We start from the raw sequence: 11,701 nt of genomic DNA, 5'->3' as shown, positions 1-11,701 counted from the left end.
TTTTTTTTTCCAGTTCAATACTACCTTCAACGAAAGTCTAAACCAAGTACTGTAAAATCTAAATTGTGTATCGCGGTGCTCTGACAACACGCGGCCTCTATCGGAAATAACTTCTATTGCATATCTGCATTCTTGACACTTCTGCGGATCCTATATATTTGAATAGTGCGGCAGGAACGTCTAGGAGTGTATGGCTGGAACTGGCTAACAGAAGTGGAAGATGATGTGAGGATTTGAACCGTTAACTTGGCATATTTTAGTGAATTGATTTTGCAAGTTCCTGTCGGTTTATGGTTCTCGTACATTCAACAACATTCTGAATACGGGTATGTAATCGGATTTCTAGCTTGAGATTTCTCATGCCATTTATTTGGTCTAAAGATAGGCCTTAGATGCTAGTGCTACTCATGTTTTGGGAGCCATATGGTGCTGCTCGTTCAGTTGAAGTCTCCCTACCTGACCTTGTATCGCTTTTCTATTTGATTGTGAGGGAATTCATCATTAGGATTGGCAGAACAAAGGGGTCTTAATTTCGGGCAAGACTGAAAGCGAAACTTGTAAATCCTCGTTAACTCAAGGCTGGTAAGTTCGTTGTTTCTGCTGGAGTTCGCCTTGTCTCGTGTTCATTGCGCAAGTTTCATGTAAATCATTTGATTGCAGCTTAATATTCGTTTGTTGTGGCAATATGATATCACTTGCAATGAGTAGGCAATCACTTTAGAGGCGAGTTCGACATTATAAAAAGAGGTTTACAATTAATAAGACATTCCTCCTCAATCTCCCTTATGAAAAAAAACCAAGAGGAGAAGGCAGAGGACAAAAGTAAAATTCAGACTGAGGTGGCTGCCTCTCAGACCGTAAGGAGGTGTACAAATGACGAAAGGTTGATTGCCTTTTGTTGTAAATTTGAGTATGAAATTATTCTGAAAATCTAAAGGGGTTGGAGTATAAGAGACAATCCTTGTGTTGGCCCAAGAGAAAGCATGATAGGGGCAGTATCTATAGTTAGGTGAAATGGAAAAGGAGAACTTTGTCAAGAAAAGACAAGACAATTTTGTACTCCATCATTGTCAAATTCCTACCAATGCGCATCCTCCCTCCAAATCCAAGGGGTAAATATCCCATTTTGTGTTTACATCCGCCATTTATCATGTCATCCTTAAACCTTTCTGGTTTGAATTCATTCACATCTTCGCCCCAAAGTTGCTTGTCGTGATGCACGGATATCAAATCATTCCACATGTTTGTTCCAGTAGGAATGACTAGATCGTCCACTTGAATGTTTTCTCTAGCTGGCGTTTGTACATTTGGCGCTGGTGACTTGCAAAATAGATAGGAAATCAAGTAAATTTAACTTGCAAGTCCTGATCTTGAACTTAGGTGCGTACGTTAATTAATAAATACAAGGAAATAATAATAAAGCTTTTATAAATCAAAGATACAATGTAAGTACAAATTAGGACTCGTACATAGTTAAAATAGGAAAATGTTTAGTAGCATATATTTTAGTCGATTTCAAACTCTTAAATATATGTAATAATTAAATTACTATTTTGCCTAGTGTGAAATCTATTTTTGAAGGGTAAAAAAGGCGAACGACATTTCGCTAACGGCCTTCGTGCTTTTAATATAATATAGATAAATACTTTCAGGAATAAAACCCTAACTCTTAGTTCTTGCTTTGTGTAGAAAGGAAAAATCAGAAGACGGTGATCTCTACGAAAAAAGAAAATGAACTGCCTTTGGCGGCAACAGAAATTCGTTGCTAATTAAAACAGATTAGCCAGAGTGCTAGACTTCAATCCGTCGATCTTTTCTTTCTCTATATAAATTTAAACGAAAAACATTCAATGCTAATGAAAAAATTGCAATCTAATTTGGTTGATTTTGTCATCAAGAAAAACTATGCAGCGTGCCAAATGTTTCGTTGTTATTCCGTCGCCATAACAAATCTATAATTTTGAAAAAAATTATTATTTGAAACTTTTTGACTAAAATCCGTCATGATGTGATTTGTTCTATTGCTTTTCCGCATCGAGAAATCCACGTTACCGTTTGGTTATATTTAAAAAAAAATTATTGCTAGCAATTAAAAAAAAGTGTCGGTAACATCTCAAAATATCTAATTCCGGAAAAAAAAATGAGAAGAGTGAATACATTACTTTTCAATAAATCTCACTATTTGTGAAATGATCAGTACACGAGTTTGACACATACAAAAGAGAAGTGTAGTTCACAAGACATCCCTCCTTACAATTTCTCACCGAGATGAAATAGGAGACGACAAATTAACATAAAACTGAGAGTTATTTAAAAAAGAACAATTATTCTAGAATTCTAAAGAGGTTGGAATATAAGAGGCAATCCTTGTGTGGGCCTAAGAGAAAGCATGATAGAAGGGCAGTGTCTATAGTTAGGTGAAATGGAAAAGGAGAAGTTTGTCAATATTAAAGACAAGACAACTTTGTACTCCATCATTGTCAAATTCCTACCAATGCACATCCTTCCTCCAAAACCAAAAGGCAAATATCCCATTTTGTGTTTACATCCGCCATATATCATGTCATCCTTAAACCTTTCTGGTTTGAATTCATTCACGTCTTCTCCCCAAAGTTGCTTGTCGTGATGCATGGACACCACATCAATCCATATATTTGTTCCTTTGGGGATGACTAGGTTGTCTACTTGAATGTCCTCTCTGGCTTGCCTTTGTACATTTGGTGCCAGTGAGTATAGTCTTAGTACTTCATTCATCACCCATCCCATCTGCATATTCACATTTCAAATTTTTAGTTCTAGTGCCAAATCAAATATATATATATATATATATATATAAAATATATGCATTAGAAAAAATGAATATCCTGAACAATATTCTCTCTTTCTCTTCTTATTTATTTGTCCTTTTTTTTTTGGGTTAGAACGGTGAAGATAAGACAATAAGATTGAGGCGAGTAGGCTTGACTATTATATTGACGATTGTGCCGAGGCCGGCGACTCATTCTTTTAACAAATTGTACCAATGTTGGTACATGTGCTACATGTGGTCTCTTATTATTATTATTTTTTTTTTTTGGGTTAGAAGGGTGAAGATAAGACAATAAGATGGAAGGCGAGTAGGCTTGACTGTTGACGGTTGGGCCGTGGCCGGCGACTCTTTTGCTTAACAAGTTGGACCGATGTTGGTATATATACCATGTGCATGTGATCATCTTATTTTCAATCCTGATGGTCAAAACCATCTATTAGGCTGTGTAAAGCTTATATTAGAATTATGACGTGGCCATGTATTATACTTAGAATTTTACCAACTTTTACCCTTTCTTAATATTTTCGTTGTATAAAGAGAACTTAAATGAGAAGATCAATATAACGTTAAGTATGTAGACCAATGATAATTAGTTATAGTATATGATAGCGATGGTTCATATGACAAACAGAAACTAGAGAATAATTAATTAGCTTACCTTTCTTAGACAAGCAAGTCTTGTGGGATCAATTTCAGCATCACCCATCACTTGTTTGATTTCCTCTCTGAGCTGAGTTTGCCATTATGGGTGAACTGCGAGCAGCAACAAAGTCCACGTGAGTGCCAGCGCAGTGGTCTCATGTCCTCCAAAGAAGAACGTTTTACACTCATCCACCAGTTCCCTCGTACTCAATGTCTTCCCGTTCCCTGCCACCAAAAGACTAAGAAGATCGTGCTCTGCTTGTACGATCATCTTTGTTCATCTTTTTACGATTTTCAATGATCGACATGAGCAGAGAATCGATCTCCTTCCCTAGATTATGAGCTTTTAGAGTATCTTTCGGAGTCCGGAACCAAAATGTGGTTCTTTTGGACAAGTGACACCTTAATAAGTGTAAAAATAAAGATGATATTTTTATATATAGCGCCCAAATAGTGGGTGTTATACATTAACGTTAACTGTGCCGTTAATGTATAGCGCCTAGTATTTGGGCGCTATATATAAAAAGCTGACACTAACAGGTATAGCGCCCAAAAACCCGGCGCTATACATATTTCTTAAAAATCGAGCCGTCTTCCTCAAAACGACGATTCTGCTTCTTCTTCCTCAATATTTTACATATTCTTCTTCTTGGTCCCACACTCCCATAGCCGCTGCCCCACCATTTAATTTTTTTTTTGGGTCCCCCGTCACATAAAAGATGAAGAACGTAGGTCCCACATTCGAGTTGAGCTTCGTATTATTGTTGATTCACACTTCCGGAGTCAAATATTTGCTTTCCGAAAATTCTAAATCGAGGTATTTCGTTTTATTTGAAGTTGAAACTTTTATAATAATGTATATTATTTGATTTGTATGTGTTCTATTTCGGTTTGTGTTTTTTTTCAAAACTAGTATGTTCAATTTATCCGGATTTAATATTAGTGTTTTATAAAAAATATAAATTTGTAAAATAAATTTGTTTGTTAATATCCTGATTTATATAAATGTGTTTTCATGTCGTTTTGTGTTTTATTTACAATTAAATTTATTTGTTGTTTATGTTTAGTTTAGATTATTTTTTAGCGTAGTAAAATCTAGACCTTTTTAGCGTAGTAAAATTTAGAGCCTTGTAGCGTAGTAATGTGTAGTATTTTAGCTTAGAATTCTTTTTGTTAAAGTATCTTATATTGGCAGTTGAAAATACAAACTTTGTACAATTAAGTTAATAATTGTATCAACACACATAATTATTAATGTTAATTTGGTGTCATTGGGCCTCAAAATATCAAGCCCGGAACCCATAGGTATATATATATATATATAGCCCGGAACCCATAGGTATATATATATAATTTGTACAATTAAGTTATTAAAAAATATGAATTTAAATTATAAAATAAACACATAATTATTAATGATAGTTTGGTGCCACTGGGCCTAAAAATATCGAGCCCGGAACCCATAGGTATATATATATAATTTGTACAATTAAGTTATTAAAAAATATGAATTTAAATTATAAAACAAACACATAATTATTAATGATAGTTTGGTGCCATTGGGAACCTTGTAAAACTGGTTCATACAGTGCCAGTAGCGGCGTCCAACTTCACCACCGTCCCAACAATTTTGCATCAAGCATGCTTTTCCACACTTGTACTTTGGTGGACGAAGAGGTTGAGCCATTTGTGAAATATTTGCTTTTAGTAAAAAAACCTTACTTTTAATGAAATATTTGCTTTTAGTAAATTTTGAGCACACAAAATAACTACAATGATCCCGTTATTTATAGGCGAGACAACACACACATAACGTAGTGTTCAACCGCGCTAAATACATAACGTACTATCTAATGGCGCTATATTTTGCTGTCATGATGTTGACAAGACAACTTTATGTCAGTTGGTCAGCTTTTTCAGTTCGACAAGACAACACACACATAACGTAGTGTTCAACCACGCTAAATACATAATGTACTATCTAATGGCGCTATATTTTGCGTGTTAAATATCATGATATTGATAAGACAACTTTATGTCAGCTGGTCAGCTTTTTCAGTTCGACAAGACAACACACACAAAACTGTATATTTAACCGCACTAAATATACAGATAATTTTATTAAATTATTATTTATATAGGTAAAATGGAAAAGTACAAATCATAATTAACAAGCATAATTTTATTTCATAAATCTTGCAACATAGACATAACAACTAATTATTACTACATCAACTCATGGGTAGTTAGGTACACTAGAAGAACACCCACCACGAGCTTGATTAGTTTTGCCACCCAAACCAGTTGAAGGACATTTACGACGGTCGTGTCCTTTTTGCGAGCATATACCACATTTTCACGCATAAACGATATCACTAACATCCATTTGGTTTCGTATACGCGTTCTCTTCTGCACCTGTATTTTACGCAAATAGGACTTGTTACACACCATTTTAAATAGTTCCGGAGGCAAATAATGCTCAGCACCCACTGGCTGCAACTAACCACTATATGTGTTTAGGTACTTGGAAACACTATATTGTTGATCAACATAGTTGGTCTCCGCATAACCAACACGTTGAAAACACTTGATGGCATGTGAGCAAGGCATGTGGTAGATGGACCATTTCCCACAGGAGCATAACCTTGCTGATTCATTTATAGTATGTAAATTATTACCCCGATTATTATGGATAGCGATGCGAACTTCAAAAACACCTCTTTCGTTATCATACTGCAAAAATGAATGCCAATGTGCTTGCAATCTGTATTTCTCAAATCTCTGCATCGGCACTGGCATAAATTCAACACCCCTTTCCATCAATTCCGTTGCAACTGCAGACCGTTCAACAAACCTCTCCGCCATCTGCTTGAACGACATTCGCACCATGGCTGTGACGGACAATCCTCTTGCCGACTTCAATAACCCGTTGAAGGACTCTGACACGTTTGTAGTAAGAATTCCCCATCGTCTGCCACCATCCGCATGCAAAGTCTACTTTTTCGGGTGATGTTGCATTAACCAACAATAGGCTGCCTCTTCTTCTTGCCCGATAGAATCCATATGCCTCCGGAATTTATGCTGTTGGTGGTTTGTTGCTGCCATCCACATCAAATCATGTAGATCCTTGTTGGGATGTGCCTTCTGAAAATTGGCCTTAAATTGCTTCACGCAGTAACGATGGTATGCATAAGGTTCTTGCCATGCAAGCAAGTTCTCCACAGAACTTAATATACCACTGTGTCGATCAAATATTAGACAAATACCTGAACGCTGTTTGACAACGTGCTCTTTCAGGTGGTTCAAAAACAGCGTCCACGTCTTTGTGCTTTCATTGGCACAAATAGCAAAAGCTAGAGGAAATATCTGTCCATTAGCATCCACTGCCACGGCTATCAATAGCTTGATATCGTACTTTCCATAGTCATGAGTTCCGTCTATGGATATTACGGGCCGACAACGCGAAAAACCATCAATTGCTGGCTTAAACGCCCAGAACACGTAATTGAATATGTATTCTGGTGTTCCCGGACTCCGCTCAAGCTTCCATTCAACAACTTTCCCGGTGTTAAAGCGCTGCAGTGCAGCCATGTACTTTGGCAGAGATGCAAATGACTTATCCCAATTACCGTAGACAATTTCAAACGCTTGTTTGTGCCCGAGAAATGCCTTTCTTTTCGTAATGGTATGGCCATATTCTTGGTGGACTGATGTATGCACTCTTTGATTTTATACCTTATGGACGCTTCAAGGTGCGGAATAAGTACAAGAGAAATCAAGTCAATATCCAAGTTGAAGTGATTCCCGTTGAATGTGTCCATTTCGCATGTGTGGGTGAGAATGTATTTACCCACTTTCCACATACCTATCTTCTTCTTGGTCGCACGCAACATCCAATTACATGGCCAAAACCACCTGCGGCAAACAGCCTTGTATACTATGTTACTTGACTCCCATACCTGCATCTCACGATACTCTTTTACGTTGTGCATTTTACAAGCCCTGCTTACGCGTGCTTTATCAGGAAAAAGCATCCCCTTTGTAAGCACCGTTGGTCTAGACTCATCCCACATTGCTGTCCGAATTTTATCAAAATCCCTTGTGAAAGCTTCCATATCCGGCACGGTTGGCAAGTTAACAATGTAAGGAATCTCCCTTGAATGAAACGACACTTCGGAGTCGTACACTCTTCGTCTAGGGGGGGTCTTTCTTCAAATCAGGTCCTTCCTCCTCATCCTGCACATCACCATCCTCACGAGGAAAGGGTGTCTCGTCTCCGGATTCATCAACATTGTTATCGTAATCACTGTTCTGTTCCTCACTTTGTGCATCTGCCAGATCCGATGTAATACGTCGTTTTCGGGCAATTGAGTGAGTACGTGTGGTTCAACTTGCTCATTTTCACTGCACAACCAACAAAAATATAAGCTACTGAATTAATAAATGCTTTCCATATGGCTATATCACTTCACTTACAAGTCGTAATGTGATGAAATTCCATGATGGACGTTTTCAATTAGATGATGACTACCAGATGGGCCGCTTGTAAAATTCATATTCGGCCGGTACCCCCTATTAAATATATGAGCGTTAATATAAATTCAATACACCAAAAATATACATAATTAACACAAATGAAAATTGAAGTTTACCACTCGTCTTGTGAATTATGGAAAGCAGGGTATAAATTATTTTCTCGCTGCTCATTCGCCGACGGTGATAAGTTTAAATCAAGAAAAACTCTTTCATCCGGAACCTGTCCGGCAAAAACTAGTCCAAAATAACCACCCGATGACTGGGGTTATCTCTACTACGCACAACCTCATTTTTGGAACGTCTTCGACCTTCACGTACATCTCCAACATTGTGATTAAAAGAAATTCCCGGCATTCATCTGGAATCCTCAGAAAATCACTCAAAGTTTCATCATCGTCGATGTTAAACTCCGAGTAAAAAACAACCCCTTGCGGAGTGACGGAATACAAATATCTTCCGGTTACTTTAAGTATCACTGAAAGTTTCCTCACACTCATTTTTTTGCATAACAACAATATCAATTTATCGTACTCCATTGTAAGTGGCAATTTAATATGACACTGAGCAGGTAAACTGTAGCCCACCGAGTTATTCTCCATCACGACCTCACCCCCAATATAATGAAACTCTTATTCTACGCTCTTCAGACATAATGAAAAAATGCTGGAGAATTTAACAATAATAAACGTTTCAACAAGAGTATGGAAATGGCTAGTCGGGAAATTTCTACGCTATACACCTTTTGAATGAATTTCTATACAATCCTAACCTCTTTATATAGGAAATGGCTAGCCGTGATTTTTTTTTATATATCGCTCAAAAAGTGGGCACTATACACTTTTGAATTATTGAAGTCAGGAATTATTGGTGGGGCCACGAAAAAGGTATATAGCGCCCAAATACTGGACGCTATACATAAAGTTTTATTTATAGCGCCGAGTTTTTGGGCGCTATACCTGTTAGTGTCAGCTCTTTATATATAGCACCCAAATACTGGGCGCTATAAATTAACGACACAGTTAACGTTAATGTATAGCGCCCAGTATTTGGGCGCTATATATAAAATGTCATCTTTTTTTTTTACACCTATTAAGGTACTACTTGTCCAAAAGAACCACATTTTGGTTCCGGACTCGTATCTTTCGGGCACATAATTAATGAGGTTACCGTATGGTACCCCGACATAACGAGTAGACTTGAAAAGTGTGAATTGCATGGTTCTCAATTTGTTAAATACTTTTTCTGCATATTCGTAGCTGATGCCGAAGCTTGTCTTTGCTATGATTTCTCCCGCCGTGTTAATTATTTCCTTCTCGACATCGATTTCTGTGTTCCCGGAGTTGATGAGAGCAGCCCAACGGTGTAGCATGATTTTTGCGGACTCCGCCATTAAGCTTGCCATGCCCTGGAACCAAGTGTAATTAGAACAACATGTTACTGTTAATGATAACTCTAATTTGGTAACTTAAAGAATAAAATATATGATAGGTAAAAATATACTGATCAATGGTTTGCTAAAACGTTGTAGGGACACAACAATCTAACTTTCACTATTTCCCGAATTGTGGATAAGTCCCATCACATGCATTCACCAATTTGAGTTGTAAAATCATTTTACTTTATGTGGTGCGACATATGAAAACTGATTTCTAGTACCATATGAAATGTGCTTGAAGAAAGATATATACCTTGACGTTAGCTTGGGTAAAAGCGGGAGTGATAAGATGCCTGTGTCTCACCCATTCATCTCCTTCCACCATCACGGGCGGACCTAGGTTGGTAGTTGAGGGTCACGTGACCCCGTTAGCTTCGGTAAAATTTTTATATATACATATTATATATATGTGTACTTACGGGACCCTTTAAATATTTTAATAGTGCCTCCAAACACAAAGTGGTGGATGGAAGAAGTGGTTGCTTTGAGCACTTAAATTCTCTCCTATACTGCGGTGATGCGGGTTTGAAACCACCCAAAGCTTTCCTCGGTCTTTTCTCCTTTTTTTTTTAATTTTAGTTCTTTGAATACAATGTAATTTTTATTTAATAGAAAATTATTTTATTTTTACTTTAATCTTTTTTTTTAATATTCAATTATAATTTAGTACTAATACAAAATAATCAACTTAATTAATTTTATTCTTTTTTGTAAATTCCTTCCTCAGAATTGAAAGCCTCAAATTGCAACTTATCGCTCCACAAATAGAAAAATACAAATCTTCTGCCACAATCTTCTTTAACAATCACTTTGAATTGGCAATGAAAACTAAGAGTTTGAGACTCTTCTTCAATTCTTTTAGTAATAACATACTCTTAATCTTAATTTCTTTAGTAAGTCTTTTATAATTTTACGTTTGAACACCTTATTGCAAAGAATTCTCTTTCTCTCTCCCCGTTTAGTGTTTTCTTTTTCTTTAGAACTTCTTTTTGTTAATACTTGGATGATAAGTCATCATAATCATTAAGTTTCAAAGAATTGCACGCCAAATTTTATCGCTGACGATTAGCATATAGAGTGGTGCCCCGTCATGCTCGAATCCTGGGTCCACCTCTGTCCACCATAATCAACCCTTTCCCAAACATTGCCTTTCTGTCCCTTTTAAATACTGTTGGCTTCCCCCAACTTTTGCCCATTACTCCCGCAGACATCTTCTTTATGAATTCAGGGTCTGCTATGTAAACAAATGGTTCTGTTCCCAGCCAGTATGTAAATACTTTTCCTGCATATATATAAGGAATTAATGCTTCAACGAACAAGAAAATAGTATATACCTATTGTACGTACTCTTAAGCGAATATAAATAAGCTGCTGAATATACCATGCAATTTCTGCCACCTAGCGAAGTATGGAAATGCCAATGAATGGATATCACGGCTAATGCTTAAGGCATAAAGAGAAGCTGACGAAGTAGCAGAAGAAGCTGTGTTCATCGGCTCCTTCTTCATTTCATTAATATTTCCAAGAGGGAAACTTGGTGCTGGTCCCTCAAATCCATTTGCCTTAAGCTTCTGATGTTTCAGTTTGGGCAGAATCCACCAAGAATATAACATTTTACATAATGCAAAGAAAATAAGAATGACAATCAGGGGCGGCCCGATGAATTTTGTGGCCTAAAGTCAAACTTTACGAGGGACCTTAATTGGTTAATTTTTTTAAATTGATTGATGTCTATTTTTTAGCATTTTAGATACATAATTATTTAATTTTCTTAGTATTTCTCAATTGACAATATAGGGAATCCACCTAACATTTCTTGTGACAATGTTGTTCTTAGATAAGATTTTATCAATTTTAAGTTTGAAAATTTTTTCCGCTGAAGCAACGGTAACTTGAATTATGAACATTATTCCATAAGCAATTTAAGCATTTGGAAAAGAATTAATTCTTTTTATTTGATTAAGTATATCAATTAAACTATTATCTTTTAATTGTACTATTTTTCTTAATATTTTTAATTCAGAAAATAAATCTAAACCATCAATATCAAATTGATTATTATGCTTTAAGGAACATTCAAGATTAAAACAATATTTTTTCAAATTTCCAACATCTAGTGATCTTAGTTTTTACTGCCAAATAGAAAACCAAAAATAATTTCATATGCTTCGAATTGTTCAAATTTATTTTGACGTGAAAAAATAGCCTTGTCTATTATGTATAAAAGTAATCAACTCTAAAGGACTCTTCAAAAGATTTTGGAATTTCATTATCAACA

The 11,701-nt window shown here is 36.2% G+C and overlaps 1 pseudogene; it reads right to left on the bottom strand.

Annotated features, from left to right (window-relative positions):
- Nucleotides 1–2,249: 2,249 nt before the first annotated feature.
- On the bottom strand, nucleotides 2,250–11,036 carry LOC104243250 (cytokinin hydroxylase-like; annotated as a pseudogene).
- Nucleotides 11,037–11,701: the final 665 nt, after the last annotated feature.

Source organism: Nicotiana sylvestris, chromosome 3 (genome assembly GCF_000393655.2).
Source record: "Nicotiana sylvestris chromosome 3, ASM39365v2, whole genome shotgun sequence".
Lineage (NCBI taxonomy): Eukaryota > Viridiplantae > Streptophyta > Magnoliopsida > Solanales > Solanaceae > Nicotiana > Nicotiana sylvestris.
This window is presented reverse-complemented; position numbering and strand designations above follow the sequence as displayed.